This window comes from Macaca nemestrina, chromosome 19 (assembly GCF_043159975.1).
Source record: "Macaca nemestrina isolate mMacNem1 chromosome 19, mMacNem.hap1, whole genome shotgun sequence".
In the NCBI taxonomy this organism is placed as follows: domain Eukaryota; kingdom Metazoa; phylum Chordata; class Mammalia; order Primates; family Cercopithecidae; genus Macaca; species Macaca nemestrina.
In genome coordinates this window covers 18,507,516-18,521,237 of record NC_092143.1, presented here as the reverse complement: position 1 = coordinate 18,521,237, position 13,722 = coordinate 18,507,516, and positions in this window count along the sequence as shown.

Here is a 13,722-nt window from a genome sequence, read left to right as displayed (position 1 = left end):
GGTACATACACAATACAGAACAGACACCATTATTGATCAAAGGTAGAAGCAAACACAATCAGGTTCCACCACCAAGTGGCCAACAGAATTTAATCAAACTGAGTGGGCATGGTGTGGTTCTGATGCGGCTTCTCTACCTGGACTCCTGAGTGGCTTTTGCTAGAACCATGCCCAGATAAGTCAATTGGGAAATTCCTATTTTTTTTTTAAACAAGCCAGAAACATTCACTCTTTCCTAGTCATCTATCACCTAAAAGGAGGTTCTTCTTTAGTACCTTTATCAGTCTGTTCTCACATTGCTATAAAGGAATACCTGAAATTGGGTAATATATTTTAAAAAAGGTTTAACTGGCCCATGGTTCTGTAGGCTGTACAGGAAGCATGATGCTGGCATCTGCTCAGCTTCTGGGGAGGCCTCAGGAAACTTACAATCATGGCGGAAGGCAAAGGGGGAACAAGCACTTCACATGGCTGGAGCCGGAGGAAGGTGGGGGAGGTGCCACACACTTTTAAACAACCAGATCTAGTGATGACTCACTAACTCACTATCACAAGAATAGTACCACGGAGATGGTACTAAGTCATTCATGAGAAACTGCCCCCATGATCCAACCACCTCCTGCCAGGCCCCACCTCCAACACTGGGGATTACAATTCGACATGAGATTTGGGTGACGTCACAGATCCAAACCATATCAATACCCTATTACATAAGCAAAGGGAGATCAATCTAAGGTTAAATAATGGAGAATAAATGAACACTTGTTCATGTTAAATAATCAAAGATAGCTTTTTGCTACAGAGTGATAGAATTTTTACTTTGATTCGTTACTGTAGTCATTTTAAAATATGCCCACAAGTTCTTTGCTACTCCTGCCTTCAAAAAGTGGAGCTGAATTTCCCTCCACTTGAGCATAGTTGTCCTTCAACACAAGTCAGCATGTAAGATTCCTGAGAGGTCGTAAAAGGCACTGTGGCTTCCTTCTCACTCACTCTCTTGAATCACTCTTTTTCAGGAAAGCTGGCTGCCATGTTGTGAGACACTACAGCAGCCTGGTGGAGAAGCCCACATGGCAAGAACCTGAGGGCTTCAGCCAAGAGCAGTGTGAGTCAGGTACCATGAAGGCAGGTCCTCCCGTCCCAGTCAAGCCTCGCCTGGGAGGCCGAGGCAACCAGATCACGAGGTCAGGAGTTTGAGACCAGCCTGGCCAACACAGTGAAACCCCATTTCTACTAAAAATACAAAGAATAAGTTGGGAATGGCAGTGGGTACCTGTAATCTCAGCTACTTGGGAGGCTGAGGCAGGAGAATGGCATGAACCCGGGAGGTGAAGGCTGTAGGAGATCGCGCCACTGCACTCCAGCCCAGGTGATAGTGTGAGACTCTCAAAAAAACAAAAAAACAACAAAAAAAAAGCATGCATGGCCAATTGGCCTTGTGAGATCATCAAAAATTATCAGCTTTTTACCTCAACATGGAAGAATTCTTTCTTGTGATTCTTTGATCCCAAACCTGTTTTCCTCTAGTCCTTAATGAAATTCTAAATTGTCTATTGACGACTTTTCCATTACCATTTCTTTAATTGCATATGGTATTACCAGCTCACCCCACCACAAAGCTCAGCAAGGTAAATGCCATTTAAACCTTATGGCTGTGCAACCAGGACTTAAATTCTATCAATGGATGGCTCTGCCACCTTTCCCTAAGAGGTCCAGAAGAACTCTCTTGCTTGGAATGGGAGGCAGAGGCATTAGATGTCAGGGCAGGGCTTTATCTGGTTATGTTTTCATGAATTATCTACTCTAGCTTTCTTTTCCTAGCCCCTTTCCCAAATGATCCTGTAACAACAACATGTGAAACCTACCTGATTTGGCCCCATGAGAGAATGCCTTTCTGTCTTTGGTGGCTTTTGAGCAAAACAGTCAGGAACAGCCCCAGCCAATCCCATTGACTCTGGCCAACTAGTGTTTCAGCAGAGAAGTATTTCTGACATAACACATGGGTTCCTGTGCCTTCCAGACTACTGTGGGGAAGTTATTAAACAGTAAATTAGGGCTCAGTGAAGAGTTATCTTTTGGTCCGTGATCTTGCTTTACTGACAACAGCCAATAGGCTTCTTCTTGGGGTGGACTGAACTTGCATTGTCTTCTTTTTATCCACAAACAATGGAAACAGCTGCAGTTGCAAGTTATTGCTTGCCAGAACTTATTTCTCTCATACCTGTTCAAACATCTATGAGCAGCAAAAAAGGTGATGGAAGGGAAAGGTTACTTTGCTGTCTTCAGATTATAGGTGAGTAAAGAATTGAATTCGTGCTGACACCAGGATGGAATTAAGGATATTTTCTCCTACAGTTATGTCAGAACTAGAGAGTAAAATGCTGGTAGTCAATGTAAATATATATGCTCCATGTTCTTAATTTTTTTTCTGCATTATTTGGAACTTCCACATAAATTAGAATGTGGCCCATCATAGTCATTGTACTGCAATCATCCTTCAAAAGAAATGCAATATTTTACCTGGTAATACACATTATCAGAGTGAGTCAGTGAGTCCATGAGTATTTCAGCTGGTGAATCTCCACCTCTGATCCTGGCCATTTAACTGCCCAAAGGTTGATAAATCATCTGACTGCTTACAAAACTCCACACACTCCCCTACACCAGCGCCCAGTTTGATCCTCTTCCATTTGGATGCTTATCTGTGGGTCTTTCTTGCCTTCTCAATTCACATTTTAATTGAGATTTTATAAGTCAAGCCAAATTGATGCTTTTCAAGAGTTTATTCCCATCTCTTCCATTGTTCTGTAATTACAAGTTGGGTCCAAGACAATTCAGAATCTTGTGCCAATCCCAAAATTATTCCAAATTGTTTATTTTGGAGATGAGTATTAGAAAGTCTGGCACACAGTAGGCATTTAATAAGTGTGTATAGAACCCCAGTACATACGCATGGCTTTTTTATCGAGGCAATTTTTATTTTCAGTAGAAATAGAAGCAAGATGGCATGTGACACATGGACTCGAGATCTCTTTGATAACAGGGGACACTAAACAGAATTTCTAGAAGGGGCAGAGTTCTCCCAGTTCCTGATTAACACATCTTCTCCCAGTCTTAGTTGATATCTTCAAATATCCATAGATCATGCAATAAACATGCCGGCACTTACAGTTACGTGATCAATGAGGATATACAATTCCATAATCTATCTAAGATTTGTTACTCCCAGAGCCATGAAGGCCTTTACAATTACACCTTCTGATACAGACTTGGTACTAGTGTGATAGGCTGGCCCTAGGGGTTTCCTTCCTTCCTTCCTTCCTTCCTTTCTTTTTTTTTTTTTTTTTTTTTGACAGAGTCTCACTCTGTTGCCCAGGCTGGAGTGAAGTGGCATGATCTCAGCTCACTGCAACCTCTGCCACCTGGGCACAAACGATTCTCCTGCCTCAGCCTCCCAAGTAACTGGGACTACTGGCACGTGGCACCATGCCCAGCTAATTTTTTGTATTTTTAGTAGAGACAGGGTTTCACCGTGTTAGCCAGGATGGTCTCTATCTCCTGACCTCGTGATCTACCTCCCTCGGCCTTCCAAAGTGCTGGGATTACAGGCTTGAGCCACTGCGCCCGGCCAGGGTTTTCTTTTAATAAAATGAAAGAAAAAGGAGGAGGAGAAAAAAGAGAGGAGGGGGGCCCTTTAACCCCCAAAGCCAGCATATTCATATGAGCATGTAAGAGCAAAAAGATGAGGTGCACAACCTAAACTTTTAAAAATTCCATCCTGGGAGTGGTCATTTTTTCATGAAATGAATCCTTCCCATCTCCTTATTCTGGTGAAGAAATGAGAAGATTGATGAAAGCACCTTTCTTTCAAAAGTTCTTCCTGTCAGTTCAGAGCAAGGAAAATTAAAATACCAAACAAATTCATCCATCATGATATGCCTCTTGTCTCTTTTTCATCTTTCTTCTCCTTCCCAGATTACTCATCACTCAGTCACCTTGTTTTCACTCCCCATCTGATGGTGGGACCATTTATAATAGTTAACACTTGCTATATCTAAAGATACTGGTGTTTTAGTACTTAATATTTGCCGTATGCATAGGATCGCAAAGAACTTCATGAATATTAATCAGAGGCTTCAAGCTATTTCAAAAATTAGAATAGGTAAGGAAAGTGAACTTTAGAAAATCAAGCAGTCAACTGCTACCTCCTAGTAAAAACTCAAGGGTTTTGTCTGGACACTGGGGCTCCCTATGACATCTAGCTGTTGGCTGCATGACCCTAGCAAGGGTATCAGTCAGTATAAGTTAGGCTATGCTGTGGTAACGAAATACTCCCAGACCTCAGTGGTTTATAACTACAACAGGTTATTTCTCACTCATGCCACATGTCTGTCACAGGGTGGCAGTAGCTTTGCTCCCCATCATCCTTACTCTCAGACCCAGGCTGTTGGAGAAGTTTCTGTCCTGGACCTGACTAGTTGTGTGACAGAAGGAAGAGAACACATAGAAAATAACATGCTGACCCTTCAAGCTTCTTTCCAGAAGAGCCCCACGTCATTGCACTCAGTCTGTTGGCCAGAGCAAGGCCAATGGCCCTGTCCATGGGGCACATCATCCTCTCACAAGGATAGGTAGCAACTACTGGGAATATTATACAACCTATCACAAGAGAACTCCGTTTTCCCACTTGTGAAAAAAGTTTGGCTTATGCTACTTCTTATATAAAGCCTGTAATGTAATAATTCCAAAAACTATTTGGCAGTGAAGTAGAACAGTATTATTATAATTATAGTCCATACCTGCCAGCTATAAGCACCATAAATTCAGTGTTCCCTCATAAAAGCAACAGGCAGAGTTAGAAAAGCCTTCTTGTTCAAGTCATGGTCAATCTAGATTTTCTGGAAGATGCCTACCAGCAATGACCGATATGCCTTCTACCTCAAAATTCTATGATACTGTAACACAAAAGAGGGCAGCAAAGTCTGAGAATTCTGTGAACATATTCTAGCTAGGTTTTTCTTTAAAATGTATCTGCTTCATAATTATCTTAAAATTTCAAAATACTAACATTATAACTCTTTTAATTCTCTAACCAGAAACACCCTATCTAGAAGGAAGTCTTAAAACCATAGCCAATATTGGCTTGTACCAGGAAAACCCATGGGTTTCTGGTTCTCACTTGAATTGTATAGTGAGAATCATATTTACCTGGTTATACTACTATAACGTAGGAGGCTGAGCATTAATGTCATGATCCTTTAAAAAAATGCTGTGGAAAGAAAGGTGATTAAAAGTTCCTGAAAAATGATTTATATATTACAGGTTCAGAATGCCTTATCTGAACTCCTTGGAGCCAGATAAATTTCAGAACTCATAACTTGCAGATTTCTGAAAGGTAATACAATGCACATACCATTACTACTTAACACCTCCATTGAAGTATGAGGCTGGACCCATAATCAAATCTATTAAATACCCCAGCACCAAAAATGTGTCAATGTGCCCATAAGCATAAAAAATAAGACAATGAACAACTTTATGTGTGTTTAGTTTTGATTTTTTTTTTTTTCCAAATGAATTTGCTGCAAGCTTATAATGAAATTCTGGGTTTTCAAAGCTTTGAGGATTTTGAAACTGTGGATAAGGGACTGTGGACTTTTGTTTTATTTAGTACTTAAAATATTCCTATGAAGTATTTCTCAGCATGTATTAAGTGAAAAGCAGCAAGGTGGAGAAAAGTATGGATCATATCTTAGAAGAGGAGGAGAAATAAATATTTACTTATATTTTAAAATTTTTCTTATACTGAAAAAATAAAAAGGAAAGATAAACCAAAACTAAAACAATGGGAGCAGAGGGAACAGTGTGGAGAAGGCTGAGATTAAAGCTGGCTTTTTCTGAATACACCTTGACTACACTCCACACTTTAATTTTAAAAAACATGCAGCCCTTAAAAATCTAAAGCAAAGTACAGAAAGTGAATGGGCTAATCGGGAGAATCAAGCCAGCAGCGTGCCCATACAGAAAGGGATGACTTCAATGAGTTCAAAACACAAAATCCAAATGGACATCCTTACAAAATATAACCTAAACACAAGACGAACTATTACAAAGTTAAACCATTTTCAGTTATCACATTGTTGGTGTTAATGTCGCAATCATTATTCCCCTACTGTTTTCTGTATATTTTTAGATAAAGCAAATGAGTAAATATGTAGATTTGAGATGGGTGCCAGAATTTTATGCAACAAAAAAGGTGATGCAGAGGTATTATTGGAAACGTTTTGAAAAACCTGAGAACCTGCATTTGTGTTGGAAGTATCAGTATGAAGTTAACCAAATTGAAAGAAGAATATTCCTAAGTTTAAAAAAAAAAAAAGGAGAGGGGAAACCTATGGTCAAAAGAGAAGTAATAAACATGTGAGCCAATTATCTGTATGTGGACTTTCTTGCTTTGTCTATTGAGAAAGCCGTTGAAACAAGAACCAACTGCAAAGCAGTGAGCACCGGAAAACAATGTAATGAAAGCGTCTAAATACACCTTCCATCAGTAGGAGCGTGGATCATCGGCGATACAGCTGATTCCAAGTGTGGGATGGGAAGTGTTTAACATCAGCCTGGAACTCTTCTCATTCCAAAAGACAGGCAGTTATCAAAGACCACAGGTGTTATGTCAAAAGGAGTCAAGAGGCAGCTTGCAGAAACTCCCAGTGGCCAAAAATAGAACAATTTCAATATCAATAAGAGAAATAACTACAATGAATTGAAACAAATGGCATATCTTTAAACCTATGAAATGAACCCACTGGTCACTTTCAGAGAATGCTAACACCAACACATTAGTTTTGAAAACAGGTAAACAAAAGTAAAGAATTAAGTATTTAGCATACCTTTCCTGTACAGACTCTCTCTCTGAGATATCAAATAGTAGATGAGGAGACATTTCTCTTTACAGAAAAAATTATCAAGCTAAAAAATGAAGAATGAATGGTAGAATTAGAATGCCATTTTTTTGCAATCCCTAATTAAATAATAAATGTAGCTATTGCTCATCAAATGCTACTAGCATAACAAAAAAGAAGATAATTGAATATTACCTTCTTGTGGTGGAAGTCACAAAAAACAGAACTTGAATCCACACAAGCCTCTATATTTTATTAACAATTTATAGCAAATATAGGGACAGAGGAAGATACAAAATGACATCATAGGGATGCAGTAGGCCACATCTTGTGTATTAAGCATGTATTTCTTTATTCTGATGTTTTGATACCTGGGGCCTTACTGACCAAGAGAGACTGCCTGTTCCAGGGCCACCCAGTTCCCAGAGATAATAAACCACCTGTTTTCAAGCATGCATCATGCATTTCATATGCAAACCAACAATCCAAAGCCATACCTACCTCCTCCCACAACACACCTACAACCTCTGTTGAGCTTTTACACTCCAGGCCAATAGTCTCCTGCCCTAACAACTCCAAGTCCAGATATCAGACCACCAAAGACAGTCCTTATACCTCAGGACCTGGTGAAATTATCCAAATTATCTGTTCTAAATTTGTTTACCCTATCTTGCCTTTCCCATGGAAACCACAATAAAAACTCTTGCCCCATTTTCTTCACACTGTCTGCCTTCTGACTGACCCTGACACTTCCCTATAAGCCCCTCAGTGCCATTGTGTGGCCCCTTCCTCTAGGAACTGTGAGTAACAGGCTATCTTCGGTAGCCATCCTGTCCTGATCTGTTGCCTAACCATCCCTGAATAATAATATCACCTACATTTTAAAACCCCTGGGCTCTTCCTGACCAAGGAGGACTGCCTGTCTCAGGACTACCCAGTTCCTAGAGATCTTAAGCAACTCTTGACTGACTGTGGGAAGCTCTACAAGACAAACAACAAATTGCAAGGGAATTTACCTCAATATAAAGGAAGAAATAGCAAGGTGACAGAATGAGAGGGAGGGAGAATCTCTGATTAAAAGAGACATACAAAGCCGGGCATGGTGTCTCACCCAACCATATAATCCCAACACTTTGGGAGGCAGAGGTGGGAGGATCGCTTGAGTCCAGTTCAAGACCAGCCTGGGCAACATAGTGAGACTTTGTCTCTACAAATAATTTTTAAAAAATTAGCCAGGCATGGTTGCACACATCTGTAGTCCCAACTACTTGGGAGGCTGAGGTGAGAGGATTCCTTGAGCCCAGAAGGTCAAGCCTACAGTGCGCTGTGATTGTACCACCTGCACTCCAGCCTGGGTGACAGAGCAAGACCCTGTCTCTGTCACAGTAAGAAACATATTGGCCAATTGCAATGTAGCGACCTGATTTTACCGCTGATTTGAACCAACTATTATAACTATTATGGGACTGCTGGGGAAATTTGAACACTGACTTGATAGCTTATATTTGATATTATGGATTACTGATCATTTTTTTAGGTGTGACAAAGGCACTGTGGTTACAGTTTTTAAAAACAGACCTTATCTTTTAGAGGTTCCAACTAAAATATTTCTTAATTAAACGACACAATACCTGTAACTCACTTTGCAATCATCTGGGGTGGGGAGATGAGTTGAAGTGGAGAAAAGATAAGATTGGCCGAAAGTAACAGGTGTTAAAGCTGGGTCATGAACACGCAGGTGCTTATTATATACACTAGTCTGATGAATTTTTTAGATTTCTGAAAATTTTCATAACAAAAAATAAAAACATAATCAGAAACTTCTTTGAAGATTGTGTTAACTGCCCCAATGTTTTAGAAAAGATAGGTGAACTCAGAATGACGACATAATCTGCCCAACTGCTAGGAAACGGTGGAGCCAGAATTCAAATCCAGGTATGGCTGACCACCCAAACTCCTTGCCTCACAAAGTCCAAAGGGAGGCCACCTCTGGAGGCTGTTCCTCTGGGCTCGTTGGTAAGAGAAAATTACATCTTCTTTATTCCCAGAAGGCACTAGACAGGAGCAACGTGAACCATTGGGCTTGTTGCAACCGCAGCCTCAGGAACAGAGATTTCCCTGAAGTCTTCTTTGTTCCCAGTTTTCAAATTCCCCTTAAAGACCAAACGCTGCCTTGCAGACAGCACACCAGGAAGTATACATACAAATGAACCCTGATACCTTGAGCATGCAGAGACCTGCTCCAAGATATTTTCGAAACTTTCTCTTTTCTAGTAGCCTTTAGCGAAACCTAACTTTTCACTTTCAGCTTATGAACCCCATAAAATCATCGCACCATTTTTGCCTGCCTTTTGGATTCCAAATGCCATATCTTGGCCTGACCACACCCCCACTTCTCCTTATTCATCCGACTTTCCCCTAAATGGCTTTTCACTGCTTGCAAAAACTTAAATCTAATATTAATAAGAGCCAAAATAAAAAACCCACAATGCCTTCCACTTATATAGGGCTAGGAATTGCATGAAGCGCTTTAGAAATATTATCCCCTTTAATCCTCAGAATAACCCTTCAAAGGATGAAGATTTGCCAGCATTGAGGCTGTTCAAAGAGAGAGCTCTGGGAAAGGGATTAAGGTGGTCCCAAGATTTGAATTAACCTTAGCCTTGACAAAGGATTTAGTAGCCTGGACACTAAGAGTCTTGGAACGATTTACAAACCAATTCTTTAAGTATCACTTTGTCCTGTCATCTGTGACTTTTGAGAGCATCATCAAGGAGAAAGACTAGGAAATATGAATAATCTGTTCTTTCCAATCTCCTCCCCAACAATGATCAAGGGGTAGCCAATAATTATTTTCTTTTTCTGAATCCAACACTTTTTTTTTTTATGGAGGATTGCATAGAATTTGTTTAGTATCTCACGGTATCTAAAATGACTTAGGAAAACCGACATACTCAGAGCGTGCAAGCCTTTCCTGAATTTGCCTTTTGGATTTCTTCTGCATGGAACAGATTGTGAAGATGCAATTCTTTATATCTCCTAATTTATCTTCTTTTCTCCTAATTTTTCTTCCCCTTAGCTCTCATATCTGGCCCCCTCATGGTGTTTGCCACTAATTTTAACTCCAACATCAAATTTCCACCTGAACATATGGACTATAAACATCTCAGCGGCCACAGGGCAGAGTGAGCACTGCTCTCTGCTCTGAGAATTTCACCTTCTGCAGACTAAATTTAGAAAGAGATCAAAATCTTGTAGGGTTAGGGAGTGCTCAGATTCCATTTCCTCATTATAGTCTTTAAACTGCTTCCTAGTTCTGGTGCGTTGAATCCTGGGCCTGGAGAAAAATGTTTGCCTCCGATGCTAGTTTCAGAAAGAAATGCAGGCTTAGGCTACATATTGCTGTTTTGGGGCCAGTGCTTTATTTCTTCCTTTTAGTCAATAAGACAGGAACTATGATCTTAAATGGTTTTAACCCTTCCACTTAAGCGTTTTTCATTCCAGATTGGACATCAGTGATGACAGCAGTAGGTGTTACATTCCTAAGACCTTAATCCCCTCTCACTTACATTTCCACTTCAAAAATTAAAAGCATAAGCAAATCTTTGAAAAATAACATTTTTTGTTTATTTGGTGTATAAGTGCTGTTCTAAATAATTCACTAAATAGATATATTAGAGGTTTATTTTCCTTACCTGTAAATGCCACCATCACCATTTCTCCTTTAAAACTCATTTTCTCCATGTTTTCTGATTAACTCATCCCCTCTTGACCTCTTCTTTGGTCTCCAGACTTTAAGTGCAAATGTGTCATTTAGCCTCAATCAGTTAGTTTCGAGTTGCTTGTGCATACATTTATTGCTTCTGTTCAAGGTCATCTTGTTAACTAGATTAGAAACACTGCAAGGGCAGGAATCGTTTTGCTTATTATTTTATCTTCTAGTGTAGGGCTTGGTTCTCAGGAGGCACTCAACAAATGCATAGTGACTAGTCAACTCACAGCAATTAATTATTGTGGCCAACATCAAAAGTATTCAGATGGTCATTTAATAATGATTACCTATCATAATGATAATACTCATAATAGCATTTCTTTAAGTTCTGGTCGCTACTGACTAACTTCTTCCAGGCAACACTTACAAATTTTGCATAAGGTTGCTGTTGTCTTGACATTACTACTTTATGAAATTTATCATCTTGGAAATCATTTGTTACTGAAACAATGTGGAAAATAAAAGTAATTTCAGTAATATGTTGAAAATGTATATTGTAGAAATGTTAATACAAACATCCTGTAAAATGAGGAGAGACATGTTTCAGAAACATTCAAAGCTGGTAACAAGATTTGATATAGAAAGAAGTACCATCAGGCCCTGTACAAGGAAATATTTAAGTTATAATGAGCCGATTTTGGGAGGTCCCAGTGGAAGATTAACTGGGGCACAAGCAGGACAGGGTCCCGCCTGGCCTCTCTTTCTCAGATTCTCTGGGGAGACTGGGTTAGGGCTAGTCTCCAGCAAAGAATTACTCCACTTCAACCAGGCCCCTTGCTACATATTAATCTGTTCGAACAAGTGAGATGCCTTCAATTTCTGGGCCTAGAAATTTAGGATGGTGGATAGGAACATGACACCGCTCGGGCGCTCACTACAGCAAAAGCACCGTGTTATCTTCTAGTGTAAGGCTTGGCTCTCAGGAGGCACTCAATAAATGCAGAGTGAATGAATCATTCATTCAACACAGGTACACATTACCCCCTTCAGTATCTCACAGGCTAGTGGCAGAGATGGCCACAAACGCATCACAGTGCCACAGAACACACACCAAAATGAAGGCCTTGGATAATCACCTGCATTGACAGCACCTCCTGCCATGGCTCCGGCCAAACCCCCTAAATCAAGCTGGAGGCTTTAAAAATGCTTTAGTATGAAGCATTTATTTCTCATACAAATTGAAGATTTATTTCCCACTACCTCCCCCATCCACCAAAAAAAAAAAAGGGGGGGGGATAAAATCCTGTAATAAAGCATTGCCCAAAGTATATTTCATGGACCACTAATTCTGCAGGATGATAATGGCTGTTACCTGAAGGAGAAAATAAAAGAAAGGGAGAGAATTCCTAGTCACTGAAGTCTGGAAACTGCTCATTTAATTAGTGTAGAATTTCTTAGATCCCTTAAAATGTTAATGTGCATTATGAATCACGAGGAGCGGAACAATATGCAGTGTCTCCCAGAGTTAGCTAAATGCAAATTTCTTTTTTCCACAAACATTTATGTCACCATGCATACTTGAGAAATATTGTTCTAGAGCTTTCTCAAGGCTCATTCACCTCCATATCCTCTTCTACGAGGAAGACAGCAGGCTTCAAACAAGCGTGGAATGGAGTGGATAATAAATATGTTTGTTGATCTGAATGATCGATCAAACACTAAGGTCCCACAGAAGAGTATAAATTCATTTCAAAGACTAAAACTTGATGTTTGATGGACTTTTTAAAATGTTTTCTTCCCAGTTCAAATACTTGTAACCAAACTATTTTTCCCAGCTCCTAGGACCAGACTCTGTCTCCTGCCCTTAGGGTGCCCTACTTTAGGTTTACAAATTGGAACACAAGCTTGGTTTCCTGTTTCTCCAGCAGGATTTGGAAAATATGTTGATGCAGCTTTAAAAGCATACAAGAAGGCTCAGAAGCTTAGGTAGACTCTCTTTAGGTAGATTCAAGCAGCTTCTGGAAAACTGGGAGCTGTAGATGTTGGTTCTTAACTCTGGTTGCATATAAAATCACCTGGCGAGCTTTAGAAAAGCAAACCAATATCCAGGCCTCACCCCAGGAGAACTAAATCAGATCTCTAAGGGTGAGACATGAGGACTGTTACTGTTTTAAAAGCTCCCTGGACATTTCTAACGTATACCCAGGATTGGGATGCCCTGCCCCACGAGGTGGGACCCAGCTGTAGGTCACAACAGTCGGCTGCCACCACGCCATCATTTTCAGCACTTATTCATTTTTTTAAATCCAGTTTGGCACCTTTCTCTTGCAAGGACCTTGTGTCAGTCCGTTTTGCATTGCTATAAAAGGAATACCCGAGACTGGGTAATTTATAAAGAAAACAGGTTTATTTGGCTCATGGTTTTGCAGGCTGTACGAGCATGGTGCCAGCATCTACTAGGCTTCTGGTGAAGCCTCGGGAAGCTGTCACTCATGGTGGGAAGGCAAAGGGGAAGCACTGTGTCATGTGGTGAGAGAGAGAGAGGAAGGGGTGCCACATTCTTTTACATAAGCAGCTCTCATGTGAACTAGTGGAGTGAGAATTCACTCATTACTGGGAGGACAGCAACAAGTCATTCATGAGGGTCCCACCCCATGACCCAAACACCTCCCACTGGGCCCACTTCCAACATTGGAGGTCATGTTTCAACATGAAATTTGGAGGAGACAAGCCTCCAAACCATACCAGACTAATTCGTTCTTCAGAGAACTTGCAAGGTGTGATTAGAGACCCCAAAGTCTCCAGAAAACATATCATATTGTCATATCCCCAAAACTAAGTCTCCTGCTGCCATCTTAGTTAAATACATGACATAAAATAGGAAAAAAAGAAGACCAGCTGCACCTTCAGATAAACCCAAAATAACACAGTCCTTCTGCCTAGTTATGACCCTCAAGAAAACTTGAGCAGGTCCTTAGTTTTGTTTAAAATATTTTTTTGTTTGTTTTACCCTCACCATTAACTGCTTGAGCTGACTCGACTAAACTACTTTACCAAACAGCCGCATTTACCACATGTGCTGTTAAACCAGGACAAGCCTTTTGGTTT